The sequence below is a fragment of the Heterodontus francisci genome, chromosome 9 (assembly GCF_036365525.1).
Source record: "Heterodontus francisci isolate sHetFra1 chromosome 9, sHetFra1.hap1, whole genome shotgun sequence".
NCBI classification, from domain to species: domain Eukaryota; kingdom Metazoa; phylum Chordata; class Chondrichthyes; order Heterodontiformes; family Heterodontidae; genus Heterodontus; species Heterodontus francisci.
This window is the reverse complement of record NC_090379.1, coordinates 109,164,253-109,172,887: the sequence shown is the minus strand read 5'-3', so window position 1 is coordinate 109,172,887 and position 8,635 is coordinate 109,164,253. Positions and strand designations below refer to the sequence as shown.

General features: G+C 45.0%; 1 pseudogene; it reads left to right on the top strand.

The window, feature by feature from the left end:
- Positions 1-428: 428 nt before the first annotated feature.
- LOC137373364 (probable G-protein coupled receptor 139) lies at positions 429-6,937 on the top strand (annotated as a pseudogene).
- Positions 6,938-8,635: the final 1,698 nt, after the last annotated feature.

Genomic DNA, 8,635 nt, shown 5'->3' with positions numbered 1-8,635 from the left:
CTTGGTCAAAGACCAATGACATTTCTAACTTTTACCAGTTCTGATGAAGGGTCACAGACCTGAAACATCAACACTGTTTTCCTCTACACAGATGCTGAGTATTTCCAGCACTTTCTGCTTTCATTTCAGAGTTCCAGCATCCACAGTATTTTGCTCTTGTCACATTCGACTATATTTTCGATAGAATGTCTTGTTTTAAGGCAGTGTCAGCTCCAGTTGGTTATATTATATTCCATGATGAGCATGTCAGTTTTCAAATGATTGTCTCCTCTTGTTTGTTCAATGAACTGTAATTAACATTAACGTTGATGCAACTAACATCTCACTGGAGATTTCCATCCTGTATAAATACAAGGTTCCTCTGGATGCTTCATGTAATCAGAGTTATTGTCTCCAGCATCAACAGAAGCCATCACGTCTCACAGAAAATGCGTGAACCAACAATATTCAATCAAATAGAAGACATTTACTATGCTGTTCTTGCAGTTGTTGGAGTCCTTGGTAAGCTAATTAAGCATTTAATGGAAGCAAATACATTTTGACATATATTTAATCATGTTATTTTGAAATGTATATTTTTTGATGGTTAAAATTCTTTTTAAAACCCTATTTTGATGATTAATATTTTCAGTTATTCGGATGTCAGATGTTTTTCAAAAAGCATTTTGAGTGATTCCATTGTTTCACCAAAAAATAATATAAGGTAACTGCTTACATAGGGAAATGTCATTATAAATGTTTACATTGGAAGTTTAAATACGAAAGGTTGGCATGAAAGCATGACCAGAAATGGTGATGAGAGGGAAATCGGCTTATGTGCAACAAGTGGTGCCTTACCCAAGATTTTTAACTCGTTATATTCCCCTTGACCCAGTTCCAGTGAGCAGCCCCTTAGCCTCTTGGCCCTCCCTATATTAAAGGCTTCACATCACATCAAGGGGGTCCAGGAATTGTCGAATGGAATGTTATCCTTTATCTCAAAGTTGGCTGGAATACAAAGGGTGATGTTAAGTTACAGCTTTACAGAGCTCTGGAGAAACAACAAATGGATTAACTGTATTCAGTTCTGGGGTCCTCACCTCAGGAAGGATATATTGGCTTTGGAGGGAGGGGGGGGGGGTGCACTGCAGAATCATAAGACTGACAGTGGTGCTGAAAGGGTTAAATTATAAGTGCAGGTTGCAGAGACTAAGCTTGCATACTCTTGAATACTGAAGATCAAGGGGTCAACTAAATGAAATATTTAAGTCGATTTAAGAATTTCCTAGTGTTGATAGAGAGAAACTATTGCCTCTGGTGGGAGCGTCCAGAAGAAGGTGACACAATCTTAAAACTAGAGTTGGGTTGTTCAGAGGTATTGTCAGGAAGCATTTCCTCACACAAAGGAAATCAGGACCTCTCTTCCCCCAAAAAAGCTGTTAAAGCCAGGTCCATTCAAAATTTCCAAAAATGAGATGAGTAGACTGTTGTTAGGCAAGGGTATTGAAGGTTAGGGAACAAAGGCAGATAAATGAAGTTAAGATACACATCAGCTATGATCTACTTGAATGCCAGATCAAGCCTAATGGGCTGAATGACCAACTCTGGGCTGCATATAATGGAGGCAGGGTCGCATGTGCATCGACAGCATTCTGGAGGCACACAGGCCAGCTGGCCTAGGTCTCGGACACATTGTATTTCTGAACCCCCTTGATGTGATGTGAAGCCTTTAATATAGGGAGGGCCAAGGGGCTGCTTGGCCTGTCCGTGAAGCTCCACGATGAGAGCAACAGCTGCTTGCATTACCAAGAGGGGCCCACCAGCACCAAAGAGTATACTGGACTCAGATCAGCTACCTCCAAATGTCTGAGCGCCACTGTCAGTGAAGACTACAGGTCTTCAGGGAGGCCATCACTGACCTATGCACCCTGCTGCAGAACGAGTTGCGACCTCTGGGATTGGGGTCACCCCATATCAGTGGACCTGAAGATCACGGTCACACTAAATTTCTGCACATCTAGATCTTGACCACTGGGAACATGTATGGGGTCTCCCAGGCAGAAGTACACCGTTGCATCAATTGATGACAAATGCCCTGTTCAAGGAGCTGGCGACTATGTACGCTACCAGACCGACCCTGATAGTTAAGGCAAGCGGGCCATCGGATTCAGGGCCATCGCTGGGTTTCCCCAGGTGCAAATGTGATAGATTGCATGCATGTGGCCATCGAGGCTCCTACAGGCCAGCCAGGCGCCTTCATCAACAGGATCGGCTTCCATTCCATCAAAGTTTAACTGGCCTGTGACCAACAAAAATGTTTCCTGCAGCTGTGTGCCCACTTCCCGGGATGCAGCTATGATGCCTACATACTCCAATAGTCCCAGGTGCCACAGCTTTTCAGGCCCCTCTCTTGCCTTCAGGGATGGATTGTCAGAGACAAGGACTACCCATTGAAGACTTGGTTACTGACGGCTGTGAGGAACCTTCAAAATGCAGTAGAGGAGAGGTACAACAGTTGAACCGGCTCCACCCAAGCAGCCATCAAGCAGGTCATTGGGCTGCTGAAGATGAGATTCCACTGCCTTGATTATCTGCAGGGATATCATGTATTGTGGTGATTTGTGGTGCTCTACATAATATAACGCTGCAAAGCGGGGAGTCCTTCCATGAGAATGACATCCCTGAGCGACACTCATCCACTGACGAAGAAGATGCAGAGGAGGGAGTGGGAAAACAGCCATGCATGCTGAAGACCTTGGACAAGAGTTAGACAGGTTGAGCCACCTGCAAAGGAGGCAGGAGACAACCTCATAATGACCTGTTTCCAGCCACCGCTGATGTCCACTCATAGAGTCAAATAAAGGCTCACCTTAATGCCTGAACTCTGTCACCTCCTTTCCATTTGTTTTCTTTGTCTTGCGATCAGGTGCAATGTGCACTCGTGCCTATGGGAGTCTGTATGTTAATGAGGCTGTCATCATATTAGCCTGTTAAAGAGGGCTGAGGTCACACTGGTATTGCTCTATGGGGGAAGTCAGCAGTAAGGCATAATGGTACATGGCTTTCAGACAATGGTGACTAACGTTTTGGACAACGGAACTTTTTGTTTATTACTTCAAAACATATTAGCTACAGCTATGAGATTCAAAGTGTGACGAGGTGATCTTATTAATTCTTCTGCAGGTGCTCCTATGTGGTGTGATCCCTGCAACAGAAGCTGGGCTGGAGGCAGGCTACTGATCCGGCTGCCCCTTGGTCTATGATGACTTTGGCAGGCATCCTCTGGCTGCTTGAGGCCTGGCAGGCCCCCGCTGCCTGAGGGTTTCCTGGACTGGTTCAGGAGTCTCCTCAGACGTTGTGACAGCCTATCCTCCTCTCTCTGAAGGCTCACTTGAGTCTCCCTGCTCACCAGAGAAGAACCAGGAGTGGGAGAATTCTCCAGACCCCTGTTCCTTCTCTCACCTTGCAGCATCAAGCTCACGGCCAAGACGATGGTGTGCAGGACTGCAAGCATCTGTAGGATCTGGTTCTCCTTGAGATTGCCAATGGAGGAAGCAATGCACTCACACACCTGAGACACAGCTGCAGCCATGGCAAGACGACTCATCCATCATCTGCTCATGGCTGCACATTATCTCTGGCATCTCTGCCAGATTTTGCCTCACCTCTTTCTGCAACTCCAGCATGCCCCACGCTGTCAACATCAGAGGCTCATCATCATCCTGGGCTCAGCATGGGCCTGGCTACCCGCAATCCTCTGACTGTCGGAGGACAGCTGTCTCAGCCTCAGCCAGCTGCTCGGGCACGTGTGTGGTGCTCTCACCACCTTGAGATGCTAATTCTAATGCCAAGTGGGTACCCACCAAGATGAAAGTATCTGCACTCGTTGAAGGTGCAGGAGAGTTATAGGACAATGAGTGGTCCTTCTCCTCAGAGGGGGACAGCTTTCCTCCTGTGGCTGCGGTCCCCTGTGCACACTGACCTGCATGAGAGAACACAAACATGTGTGGGTTAGATGGTGCAGGCCACGTCATACCAACCATGCCTGATGTGCGTCACCAACATTAATGAGTATGTCAATGGTAGCCAATTCTCACTCTCTTGTGCAGGGACTCCAGTCTCCCCATCCGAAATAGCACGATCGCCCTGGATGCCTGCCAGCTCCAATGCTTCTTCCGCATCGGAGGTGAGAGAATACAGATCTGGAACTCCTCTGCCAATTGGGGCCGTCTCCCTCCTATTGTGTGCCCTCTTGTGCTACAAGAGGAAAAATAGAGATAGTGGAGATTGGCAGAGAGATCAAAATGACGGTTCTGCTAATATCATCCCCTTGTCCCCTGTTGGGGGATCCCATTATCTCATTTTGACATGCACTGTCAGGGGAGTGAAGGGGGGTGAGTTATGAAGGAAAGTGGCTTGTGGCCGAGATGCAGCCATGCACCTGTCAGGATGAGATGAAACCCTCATGTAAAGGTTCTGGGCGGTTCTGAATCTTATTTGAGTGCTTGGAACAAGACAAAACAATTGCAAACAGTGGTTTCAATGTAACAAATTAGAGGATTTATTAATAACAAAGTTATACTTAACAACCAGGTGATAGTTTACAAATTGCACAGGGTCTTTACTTCCCACAGCGCTTGGGCACAGAGTGACAAAATGTTCTAGCCTCTTCTGACTTCTTTCTTCTTTCTCTTTCCACTTTCGTTCTCCAGTAAATCTGTGCACATTGACTTTTAATGCTTTCTTGGAGTTTTCCAACCCTAACCAAACAACCCTCCCGAGTTCTTCTGATTCGTCTCAGGTTCATGTGATCACTTTCTTGTTGGTTTCTTACAGTGACAGACACCTAGGGTAGCACTATCTACTACACAGTCCCTTTCTTCTCCAGAGACAAGGGAACCAGATGTTTTACAGGAATTAGGCTCATGTGGTTCCCAGGAATCCGGCCTTATCTCTGAAATTCAAGGAGACCGCACGATTTCCGAGAATCTGAACCCTGGAGGAGTCACATGATTTCCAGGAAAGGTTCTGCACTTCTTATATTGTCTTATAAATGAAATAATAGGAGGGAATGTTTTCAACTATAACTAAAAGTAAGAAAGTACATAATCTCAAGACTAATACAATATTAAAACCAGTCAGTGTGACCGCGAGGATGTTTAATAAATAATGGAATATATGAAATAATAATGCACAAAATATGGTGTATAAAATATAGCAGCAAGATTTCAAAATACACTTGATTGGTACATGCCTATGGATAAATATTCTTACACTCTTCCATCTCCAATGTAGTGTCCCCTCCCCATGTCATGCATCCTCCCACAGAGTAACATGCACTCCCCAAAAAGGAGTTATGGAGCCCTTACCTTGGCCAAACGCAGAAGGTCAGTGACCCTCTTTCAACATTGGACCCAGTTCCAGTGAGTGACCCGACGGTTGCTGACCTCCTCTGCGATCTCTGATCTCCACCCAGGCATACTTGGTCAGGCAGCAGGACCTCTTCTTGCCATCACTGGGGATCAGAGCCTCCTGCCTTTCCCTTGCAGCCTGGAGGAGAATCTACAGGCAGGCATCACTGAACCGTGGAGCCACCCGGTGTCTTGCCTGGGGCGGCATTTGCTGTCCTCCTTGGGGGTGTTGCGGGGGTTCCTTAAATGAGTTCAGGTCCATTTTCACTGCAAGCTGCCAGTGACTCGAAGACAGGAGTGAATGCAGGGCTGGTAGGCCTTTAAATATGGCACCAGCACCTGCTCCGCGGTCATCAGATACCAAAATCACAGACTCACCTCCTACCCTCGTCATGTCATTGGGGAACCACTCGTCCATTATGCAAAATGAACACCCGCCTCATAAAGGCAGTGGGTCAGTCTCCCATATAATGGACAGGAACTGCACCGCTTTCCAGGCCCCCTACTGGTCGTGGCAACAGGCTCAATAATTCAACTTTCCTCTTCTAAACTCCCATGTTCCTCTGGAATTCCCATGTTCTCTGAAATGTCTAATTGCAATTCCCTTGTTTTCTCAATTTATTCCAGTTAACTCAGTGGCCATTGTGATCCTGTTACAAGGAAAGTGTGGACTCTCCAAATGTATCACCCACTACCTGGTGGCCATGGCAGTGGCAGATCTACTGGTCGTTTTCACTGATGTGATACTGTTTACAGTTATTCCTTTGCATTTCCCAGGTACTTACCTGGACACCACTCCTGCAGCTTCTTTCATACATGTCCTGCTTTCTGCAGCCACAGACATTTCTGTCTGGTTCACTGTCGCTTTCACCTTTGATCGATTTGTTGTAGTTTGTTGCCAGAAGCTGAAAACAAAATATTGTACACAGAAAACAGCAGCTGTGGTTATAAGGACAGTGAGTGTGTTGTTCTGCTTGAAAAATATTCCTTGGTACTTTGTATTTGAACCTGAATATATAATTGACAATGTACCCTGGGGGAGCATTGAATCACTGAGTTTTTACACTGAAGCTGCCTGGGTAGCATTTAACATCATTAGTATTATTTTAACCCCTTTCCTTCCATTCGTTCTGGTTTTACTGCTCAATGCACTGACTGTCAGACACATTTTAGTGGCCAACAGAGTCCACAGGAAACTACTGGATCACAGCAAGAATGAGAATCACACTGACCCAGAGATGGAGAACCGAAGGAAATCCATCATTTTACTCTTCACTATATCTGGCAGTTTTATATTGTTATGGTCGACAAATGTTCTATATTTCTTTTTTCGTCGAATTTCGAACATTTATTATTACACAGGTCCCCATGATCCTGCATATATCACTGAACAATCTGGCTACATGCTGCAGCTTTTGAGCACCTGCACCAACACCTGTATTTATGCAGTGACCCAGACTAAATTCAGAGAGCAGCTGAAGAATGCAGTTAAATATCCATTCACTGCAATTGTTAAATTAGTTCAATGATTAAAGCAGATCACCTAAAAGCAGAGCTGCCTTTCTATCGCTGACTCTGGTTACAGTCGTTCTTCACAAGTTTACTCTCCACAAAATGCTGCAACAGATCACTGCGTTTACTTAGTTTCCCAGACCATCAGTGACCTCATCTCCTCTGGTGATCTTCCCCCACGGCCTCCAGTCTCATGGCCCCCAATCCTGCAAATCCTGCTTTCCTTCCCAAGATCCACAAACTGATGGTAGACTCATCAGTTGACCCTTTTCTTGTCACACGGAGCTTAGTGCTTACGATCTCAAGGCTATTTGATCTCTCCCTATCTCGTCTCCACCCACTTACATCCGGGACTTATCCGACCCTCTATTTCACTTTAACGTTTTCCAGTTTCATCAGCTTTGCTTCAAAATTCCACCATTCCCTTGACTTTAACAAGGTCCATCACCATATTTTCCCTTCCCTTTCTCAACTTCCATAACTTCATTGCTGGTGATAGACTGTCAACCAATATCTACTTTAAACCCACTGACTCCCACAGCCATCTTGATTACCATGCTCCCATCCCGCTACCTGTAATGACTCGATTACATTCTCCCAGTTTCTCTGTGTCCATCTCCTCAGTTCTGATGATACCACCTTCCACACCAGTACTTCTGATATCACTTCCTATTCTTCAACTGATGATTCACTTCACCAAGGTTTACAGGGCCTTTGACTATGTTCATCCCAATTTACACATCTATCCTCGCCACCTCCCGATGATAGGTTTCCCCTTATCCTCACCTTCCACCCCACTAGCTCCACGTCCAACAGATCATTTTCTGCCATTTCCGCCATCTCAAGCATTATGACCAAATACATATTTCCTGACCTTCCCTTTCAGCATTCCAAAGGCACAAAACAGAAAAGAAAACAACAAAAGTGCTACAAAAGGGGAATAGGAAAAGAAACTTGCAAAGGATATCAAAATCAACACAAAAAGCTTTTTACATTTATATTCAGTGTGGTTCAGAGCAATCTCGTTGTCTTCAAAACTGATACTGGTCATATTATAAATGAAAGTAAGGAAATAGCGAAGATGTTAAATAATTACTTCGCTTCAGTATTTACAGTAAAGGACGAGGATAGCATGCCGAACATCTCAAGGACACTAATATTCAGTCAGGGAGTTGGACTCAACAAAATTAATCTAAGCAAGTAATGGTAATGAAGAAAATAATAGCAGTAAAGAGTCAGAAATGCCCAGAACCAGACGGTTTTCCTCTCAGGGATTTAAAGGAAGTCGATGAAAACATTGCTGTTCCCCTAACAAAAACAGAAAATGTCAGTAACACTCAGCAGGTCAGGCAGCATCTTTCACCAGCAGAGAAACTTTCAGCAGATCTTGCACTCGAGGATTAATTTTGTTGAACGGTCATTGACCTGAAATGTTACAACAGCCTGAGTTTTATCGTGGGTATTGTGACCCTGAGGTCGGGATGAAAATCAGGTCCAAATCCGCACTTATTGGCAGCGCAACCTCATCGGCAACTTTACCACAGGTAGCCTCCTTATTGGCCTCCTACAGACATCGCCTGTCTCTCAATTTGTCACCCAGGAGCTGGTAAAATTCTGCCCAATATTAGATATAGATTTTTTTAGATTTAGAGATACAGCACTCAAACATGCCCTTCGGCCCAACGAGTCTGTGCCGACCATTAACCACCCATATTATACTAATCCTACACTAA